Here is a 9324-nt window from a genome sequence, read left to right on the forward strand (position 1 = left end):
CTAACATAAGGGTATGGAAATGGAAACAATGTATTTTCTTTAGGAATTTTCACTCAATATACTTACCTTCAGAGTAGATCACTAAAAATTAATCTATAAAGATAAAATTCAGAATCCTATCCAAAATAGAAACCTCACTATTAAAACAAAATTAAAAGGCTATTTCAAAATTGTTATGTCCTAAAAATATTACCCATTACATTAAATCCACTGTAGCACGTTCATATAAAGATCTGTTCAATTAAGCACATACAAAAAATCAATCTCTACTTCGCTCAAGTTCTGTTACATTATGAACACGGTACTGCTGTTATCAGAGGTTAACTGTAAGACCATCAGCTCCAAAGGTATGAAATACCAATTCTATTGAACTCTTAAATCTGTCATTGCCATTTTCTTTGTAAAACATGCTGCTGCTGCAGCTGCTTTAGTGGGTAGACGTAACCTAACTGGATTTCTTTTGATCAAATTTATTTAGTGAAGTAAGATCTCTGCTTCAACTCCATCTTTCAACCTCTGGCATTTGTATACTTCACCCATGATTAATTTAAGACCCAGGTGATATTTTTCTTAAATATATTTGCTTAATGAAATATGTCTTAAAATTGGTTTCTGGCTCACTTTTCCATTTTGAATCAAAATATCAATCAATAAGATTTATCATTTGAAAATGTCAATAGATTTCAGCAAAATCTAGTTAGAGGTTGAATTTGAAAGAAGAGATTTCACTAGGTGAAGTCTGGTCCACTTATCTTTTTAACAGCAGTGATAAAAACAGTACTACTATACATCCAGGTAATTTCAAGAATCATTAATTGAGCACTGAATTCCCTAGAAAATTGGAGATAAACAAAATGAATCCTTTGTCAACCTAAGAGCTTGCTCTCTATTGGGTCATAGATACTATTCAGAGGGTCTTATGAGGCAGAATCCAAAGAACTAAAATCTCTTTCAGATGCTGGTGGTACCAGAACTATTCCTAAGACCTCTGAGGTACAAAGAATTCCCCAAGAGGACAGAGCTTATTTTTTACCTAAAAGCACAGAAACTTGGGGCACCTGGCTGGCTCAGTCAGTAGATCATGTGACTGATTGGAGGGTCTCGAGTTCAAGCTCTGCATTGGACATGAATCCTACTTTAAAAAAATAAATAAAAAATTATATAATCCTTTGAAAATAAATTTAAAAAAATCCACAGCAACTTTTTACACTACTACTTTTCTGGCTTCTTCTAGTACTTTAACATACAGGGCTGTTAGGGGACTTAGCGTGTTTTAATTTCTTATCTGGGCCACGGCAGATGAGTAATAAGAAACAGCACCTGGGAATCAGAGGCATATTAATGGCAGTGAAAAATCTTAAGACCCACAGTTAATGAGTACATGGCAGACTTGCCTTCCTTCAATTGTGAAAAGTGGAGATCATTTTATGTGCTTCTCATGGGTTTCCTAGGAGGATCAAATGTTGACAGGAGTTATGTGTAAGTAATGAAGTACTACACAACCCTACTGCAGCATATAATTAGCTGCCTGCTTCCTTAGGCAATTGGCATGCACTGTATCACTACATCCTCAACTTGAGGGGACTTTTGGGTCTCATAATCCTACCTCCTATTCACTATCAGAATCTCCCTATTACATGAGTCCCAACAAGAAGGAAATTCCTACTGTGAAAAGCCTTTAATTTCTGGACCTGCAGACCCTAGGATATTGGTGGTCAACCACTGTAGGTAAGGAAGAGACCATCCCAAACTTTTATCTGCTTGAAGCAAGAAGCAACAGGCAAAGAACTGAACCAAACAATAAAACTCTTGATCCATCTTTCTACCCCCTCCACATTCACTCTCAAAGTTAGTTTTAATATGATTATCAAGAGTAACATTTTCTCTGGCATTCAGTATCAGTTCTCTTACACAACAGGTGCTCAATACATTGTGAACATTGAGCAGGTAAAGTGAAGGTCCTTACATCCCTTCAAATGTCCCTTCACACACTAAGATCAGGGACCCCTTTAAGAAGAGATGAAGGCTAAAATATAAAGAACATAAAGGGAACTCAATAGTTCAAAAATTAACATGGGACCCCAAGAGCGGACTTTTCAAGGTAAGTCATTTCTGTCACAGTTTCAGTCACAAACATCAGACGCTTCTTCCTCTTGAACAATGGAAATAAAGCTGGGAATCAGAGAAGGAACCGGTTGAAGAGATCTGTTTTACATCCATTTAACTAAAATAAAATGCACTTGAGACACATTTGAAGTAGGATTCTCTTAGAAATGTGGTTGGGTTTTTGTTGGTCCTGAGAGAAGGTGTAAAGAGAACAATGAGGCAGAATTACACAGAGGAAGAAATGGTAGTGCCATAGGAATTGTTCTGAGAGAAAGTTATACCACCTTCCTTCAAGACTAACCATGTGCTAAACTCTTAGGAACCTATTTCGAGGAGAATGAAAGCAGATAAAGGCATGAATATTACATGGAATTCACAAGGGAACAGTATCTCTGGAACCCCCGAGAGATCAGTGCAGTGTCTCTGTGCTACACGCAGCCCTTGGCTGACATCCCGAGAGGCAATCCATGGCAAGAAGAGTCCCTTTCCACCTCTCTCCATTCTCCTTCCCTCTTTACTTACTTTGCCTTTCTCTTGCCTCCCTGATCAACCAATGCAACACCTATGTATTTTCCTTTACCTATGTCTACCATATTTGGAACAAAGGATGGGAATGAGGCACAGTCCATCATCAGAAGAAAAACTGTACTATACAGTCATTCATACTACTGGGGATGGTCGCACAGAGATAGCTCTCACTTTTCCCATTGATTTAGCTATCAAAACACACATAGCCCATCTTAAAGGGGGTAGCTTGGAGTCCTTACTCTTTAGTCTCTTTCCTCCTATCCTCAATTCTCCGCAACAAGGTTTCCTGAAGGAGGGGCACTTGGGTAGCTTAGTCGGTTAAGCACCCAACTTGTGATGTCAGCTCAGATCATGATCTCAGGGTCATGAGATGGAGCCCCATGTCGGGCTCCATGCTCAGCACACAATCTGTGTGAGATTCTCTCTCCTTCTCCCTCTGACCCTCCTACTGCTTGTGCTCATTCTCTATAATAAATAAATGATTTTTTAAAAAAAGTTCCTAAATATGATTAATACTCTGGCTTCTGGTTGTCAGTTGATTGGCTCAAGCTGGTTTTTCCCTGCATGGAGCTAGAAGAGGGACAGGGACATTTCTGAATAAAGTGGGTAAAGCAAGCAAGTGAACAATGGGGGTACCCATAAACCACACATGCAACAATGTGGATGAATTTTATATACACTGGGTTGCACAAAATAAGCCAGACACAAAAGAGTACCTACTATAGGATGCTATTTTATATGAACTTCTAAAATAGGCAAAAAAAAAAAAAAATCAGGCCATAGAAGCTAGGATGGATAACCCAGAGGTGAATGGAAGTAGTGACTAGAACAGGATGTCTAGAATACAGATAATGTTCCATTTCTAGAACTGGTTGCTGGTTACAAAATTGTGTTCCATCTCAGGAAAACGCACATTTGTCATTTACATGTATGTATGTTATGCTCTAATAAAAATATAAATACATGGTAATCTAGCAGCATTTTTAATGTATAGAATTAAAAATAGTTACAGTGATACAAAACACGGAGATTGAATGTGAGCTGGATTCTTTGGCTGGCTGAAGCCTTCTTGTTTGAAGCCTGCTTTCTCTTTGCTAAATATGGAAGTTAACAAGTCCAAGACAGGCCATAAAGACTCGCTAGCATCAAACTGAGACTTTTTCCTTGAAGTAATCAGATGAATTGAAAGAAAACAGTAAAGAGACTGTCTCACCATGTAAATTCAATGCTACTCCATACCCTGCCTGGAGTTCACCTAAAAGTCATCTTTATTTCTCTCTTGGATTTAGTGCCATGAAACCACACTTTTGTAAAAAACAATATTCAACTTAGATGCTCTCCTGAAGGCAAAAGTTTCCCTCATTAATGCTATGTTCCATCTCTTTAATCTAACACCTCAATTAATATTGTTAGCTTGGATCAAACATTCAGTACAGCCTCTTGCTCCTACTGACCAGTGTTCCAGAACTCTCTAGAAGTCATCAATTCTTCCATGCCAATTATTACCTGGGGATCCTGCTCAACCTCAATCTCAGGTCACTTCCTCCCCATGCCCCAACCTGAAAGTGTTACTGTGACACACATAGCATTCAAGAAGGCTAATTTAAATTTTTTTAAAAAATCAATCAAGAAAAGCCTAGTTAAATAAGCACTTACAATGATGTGCAGAGGTGTCAGAGAAAAAAATAAGGAGCCATCATTCCCTAAAAAAAAAAATCTTTAATAAGATGGGGGATGTCTACCCAGTTAGGTTTAAGCTTGGTACACACAGTAGCAAGGAGGATTGACAACTTCAGAAGTTCATTGGTCATTTTCTACACCTAAGTAAAACCCAATTCAGTATTTCAAAATGGGAAACATAAACATTCCTAAATCAAATATGCAAACTCAAGGGTATGAGCTATAGCTGAAAGTCTTCCAAGTATATGAAAACGTTTTCTCCAGTATTAAAGAAAAAAAATTTTTTTAGTTTGAATATTTCTAGTCCCTTGCATCCTCACTTCATCCACAAACCTTTCTTCCTCCTAACAAGTAGCTTTGAAACAATAATTCATTATTTTCCCATCCATTTATTCAGTACCATGTTTTTATAAGAGCCAGGTAAGAGAAGGGGCTATTTTTATTTTACAACATTGCTGCATCTTTTCCTATGTGTACATCTTTAAGGTGTTTTGTCCATTTTATTTCAGGGCCGGTAAGGCTGTAGGGGTTCTCTAAGTTCTTTTTGTCTTAAATGAAAATAGCATTTTTTTTTCTGATCATGTAAATTTTTATGTTTTGTGTACAATGCTCATAAAATACAAGTTTATTTTTTTTAAATACACGTTTAAAAATACAGGTAATACATGTGACAAAGTAAAAATAGCCCACACTGGTGTCTTTTAAAGCTAATTTACAAAGGGGGTGATTGATCCAACTGCCCTCCTATGGAGAGGTGCCAGGCCTTTTTGCTCTTTGGTCAGCAGGTTTATGGTCAAAATCATTCTAATATTCACTGCCCCACCCCTGGGGTTCTTTCTCTTCAAGTTCAGCAGACGTTAAATATGTTAATGTGTTTTACCTTCCTTTCCAGGACATTAAAAGGTAGAGCAGAAAAATAATATAGGTCTTCAAAAAATAATTCCTACTCACATCGTATATCCTAATGTTGTAGCTCTATCATCATTCTGCAAAATATCAAGATCAGATACATAGGTATGTAAGAAAACTTTAATTATACTAAAAGACAGAAAGGGAGGGATTACACATTTTTTCTTTTCATCACAATGGCTCCAATTTCTGGCTATTGAGTTGGACATCCTATAGTTTGGTATATTAAAATTTGTATTTTAAACTACAATTAGAATAATAGTAACAATGCCATTTCTTTTTAAAAGTCTTTCAAAAAAAGCAGAACAGAAATAGTTACAACTATCTTAAGAAAAAAATATTACCCATCATATGCAACTAGTTTGGAATTTAAACAAAGAAAATGAAATTATGTTATAATTACGATTTTGGCTCAACCCACAGGAGAAAACCCTAACAATCAGAGCTGCCAATGGTAGAAAGGGCTTTGTTGTGAATTAATGAGTTCTCTGTCATGAAAAAAACTCACAGCAGGCCTGTAGAGGCATTTTCTATAGATGTGGTCTGAATGTTTCCACTGAGTCAAAGATAGGACTGAATGAGAAATGCTTTCTCAAATCCAAGGTTTTATGATGGCCAGTGGAGCTCCCCATCAAGACCCTAGGTTCTGTAACATTCCACAGAGTACTTCCATAGAGTGGTGAAAATCATGCTATACAGTAGTATAGGTAGGTAGGAATACAAGGTCATTTATAGTAGATTCCTATTTAGAGGAAATTAAACATTAAAGCATTTATTATTTTTGTAAATTAAATTTTTTTAGTCTTTTGAAATATTGTATTTGAATGTAGTTGACACACAATGCCACATTAGTTTCAGGTGTATAACATAGTGTCTCAACATTTCTAAGTAATTCTACACTCACAAGTGTACCTCCCATCTACTACCATATAGTGCTATTCCTTTATCACTGACTATATTCCCTTTGCTGTACTTTTTATTCCCATGACTTTTTCATTTGGTAACTGGAAGCTGTTATCTCCCACTGCCTTTCACCCATTTTGTCCACCTCAGCCACTCAATTTTCCTCTGGCAACCATCAGTTTATTCTGTGCATATATAGGTCTGATTCTACTTTTTGTTTGTTCATTTGTTTTGCTTTGGGATTTTTTCAATTCCCCAAGTGAAATCACATGGGATTTGTCTCTCTCAGCCTGAATTATTTCACTTAGCATCATACCCTCTAGGTCTAACTGTGCTGTTGCAAATGGCAAGATCTCATCATTTTTATGGCTGTGTAATATTCCACTTTATCTGTATCTCACATCTTCTTTATCCATTTGTCAACTTGTAAATAGTTTGGCCACCACACTTGTCCCTAGAGAATTCTAAATGGCTTTTCCTCTAATCCCACTTATTCAAAAACAAGTAATACTCTAGTAGAATGCAAGCTCTTGGCTACCTCCTTAGAAAGCCAAAATAGGAATCCCAAACTATTAATCTGTAACCAGCAAAAGGGCAGAAGCATTACATTTAGACACTGCCTCTTCACAATTATGCAAATTTCAAACATAACCAACAGGCACAAAATCTTGCAAGCTGACCCTGAATTGCAGAAGACACCAGATCTATATAGCCTTAAACTAGTCTCCAACCTTTCATGATTATTGAACAGATGTTTACTGAGTATCTACTATCTGCTAGGCATCCTTCTAGGTGAGGGGGGTCAGCAAACATTTTCTAGAAAGGGCCATATAGTAAATAGCCAGCTCTCTAAGCCATAAGGTCCTGTTACACCTACTCAAGTCACCTGTTATAATGTGAAAGCAGCCACAGACAACTCACAAATGAATTGAGTAGAGATGTGCTCCAATAAAACTTTTTTTTTTCTTTAACAAGAACAGGAGGCAGGCTGGATTTGGTCTATGTGCAGTAGTGTGTCAACCCTTAGTCTAGACCCTTGAAATAGGTCAATGAACAAAACAGGGGAAAATAATCCCCTTCCTCATGGAGCTTGTATTCTAACAAAATCCATAAAAAAAAATTAGCATGCATTCCAATATATGTATATATATTTCTAAATTTTGTGTATAATAGCATTTAACATATCTTATAAGAGCTATGCAATTATAAGAAATCTGAAAGATTTTAATATAAATTTCGTATTTTAATCTTTGGTACTATTATTTATTCACTATTTCATTAAAATTATCACTACCATTGTACTTTAGTGAGCAATTTTTAAATTCTTTTTTTAAAAAGATTTTTATTTATTTATTTGACAGAGAATGCGAGTGAGCACAAGCAAGGGAGACATAAAGGGAAAAGCAGGCCCCCAGATGAGTAGGGAGCCCAATGAGCAGGGAACCTGATGTGGGGCTTGATCCCAGGATCCTGGGATCATGACCTGAGCCAAAGGCAGACACTTAACTGGCTGAGCCACCCAGAAGCCCCTTTAAAATCTTGGTTTAACATCTGGTGATCAATTTTAAGTCAGTTGTTTCAGATATCTGGTTTTAATAAATGTCGTAGTGGAAAATTCACCTCACAATGATATATAACTCTAAATGGAAGAATTGTATTATTGGCTGTGCTTATTAAAACATGATTGCCATTTTTAAATCACATCTTCTAATTATGCAAGGAATTTCATTAATTTTTTGCTTTATATATTCATATCTTCCTCGGTGTAAGTAAGTTGTTACTGCCAACCAATTGGAAGGTAAATATTGGAAGATAAATTAAACATTTGTTGGCTGACTAAATAAATGAATAAAAATTCACTGAAAGCATTTGCAAGATTTTTAAAGATGTTTCCAAGATGATACGAAGTATGCTAATGAAAGTTCTTCTTTATGTGACATACTTACATGGTTTTAAGCAATACCCTATTTTTACTCAAATTTAAGGGACAAAATCCTATAACCTAATGGTATACTAGGGAAAAGGAAGGAATGAGGAAGTCAGTGCCAAGCCTTCCATGCAGTGGAATGTCCATACTTCCCCTAAAGGAAACTCTTATAAATAAGGAACATGTGACCACTCAGCAATACAACAGGTAAGGGCTTCAAGAGTAATCCTGACTTTAATGATCAGTAAAATTTTCTTTCTCTCTCTTTTTTTTCCCCCCAAAAGGTACAGGCTTTGAGTAGACTCAGTTGATTCTCTGGTGCACTCTTTGGGGTGGACTTTGAAGACAGCTACTCTTCATAGCTATTTATTTTGTCTGCAGTTTGCAATGTGGAGAGTGCCCTTCTTAACACTTGTCTATTTGTACAGGATTTCTTTTTTTTTTTTTCAGGATTTCAACCTATATTGGTAGATGTAACTTAACGATTCTGTCAACCTAGTTCACTTTCTTTTTGTGAATATTCTTAAGAGTAACAACTTTCTGTCACAGCACACTTGGTATAATAATGCAAAATAAACTCAAACCAAGCCAATCTTTTATTTATACTTGACTTAATCACAACCATTCGTTTGGCCATTTTTGGTTTCTTACTTCCATGTCTGCTCCAACCTGGAAGTGAAGAACCAGAAGCCTTTTACTATCTGAACTCTTTGGCAGAATCTTTGAAACTTCACATGAACTTTAGCCAAGTTTTCTCTGTCCCTAATGAGAGGTTATTAATCAATAGTATGTTTATAGTCATGAAAGGGCTGTTTAGAATTTTAATAAATGTCATCTAGAAAATTAACAAAAAAGTAATTAGGGAGATTTATTACCTGATTCCCTATCACCTTTATGGTCAAACCAAAGGAAAATGTGATAAAGAATGAGGATTACTAACCCCTGAACATCTTATAAATACGCCTTCAAAACCCTCCTCAAATAGCCAGAAAATTCAGCACATTCCCTTCCTTGATCAGTAATGCCTATCATATGTTTCACAATGTTAGATAAGTGTTTATGTTTTCATTTCTTTAATCCTTAAGTTTATTCTGGACACAACCTTAGAACATGGAAGTTTTGAAGTCCTATGACATTATAGTGTTCAATTAACATGCGGTGAAATTAAGTAAAATCTTCTAAACCTTGGAATAGTGACTTTCATCTTGTGTTCCTAAAAAATAAGTGGGAATTATCTCCTTCTTCATGTCACAGTTTTGATTCAATGCAAC

This window comes from Canis lupus, chromosome X (genome assembly GCF_011100685.1).
Source record: "Canis lupus familiaris isolate Mischka breed German Shepherd chromosome X, alternate assembly UU_Cfam_GSD_1.0, whole genome shotgun sequence".
In the NCBI taxonomy this organism is placed as follows: domain Eukaryota; kingdom Metazoa; phylum Chordata; class Mammalia; order Carnivora; family Canidae; genus Canis; species Canis lupus.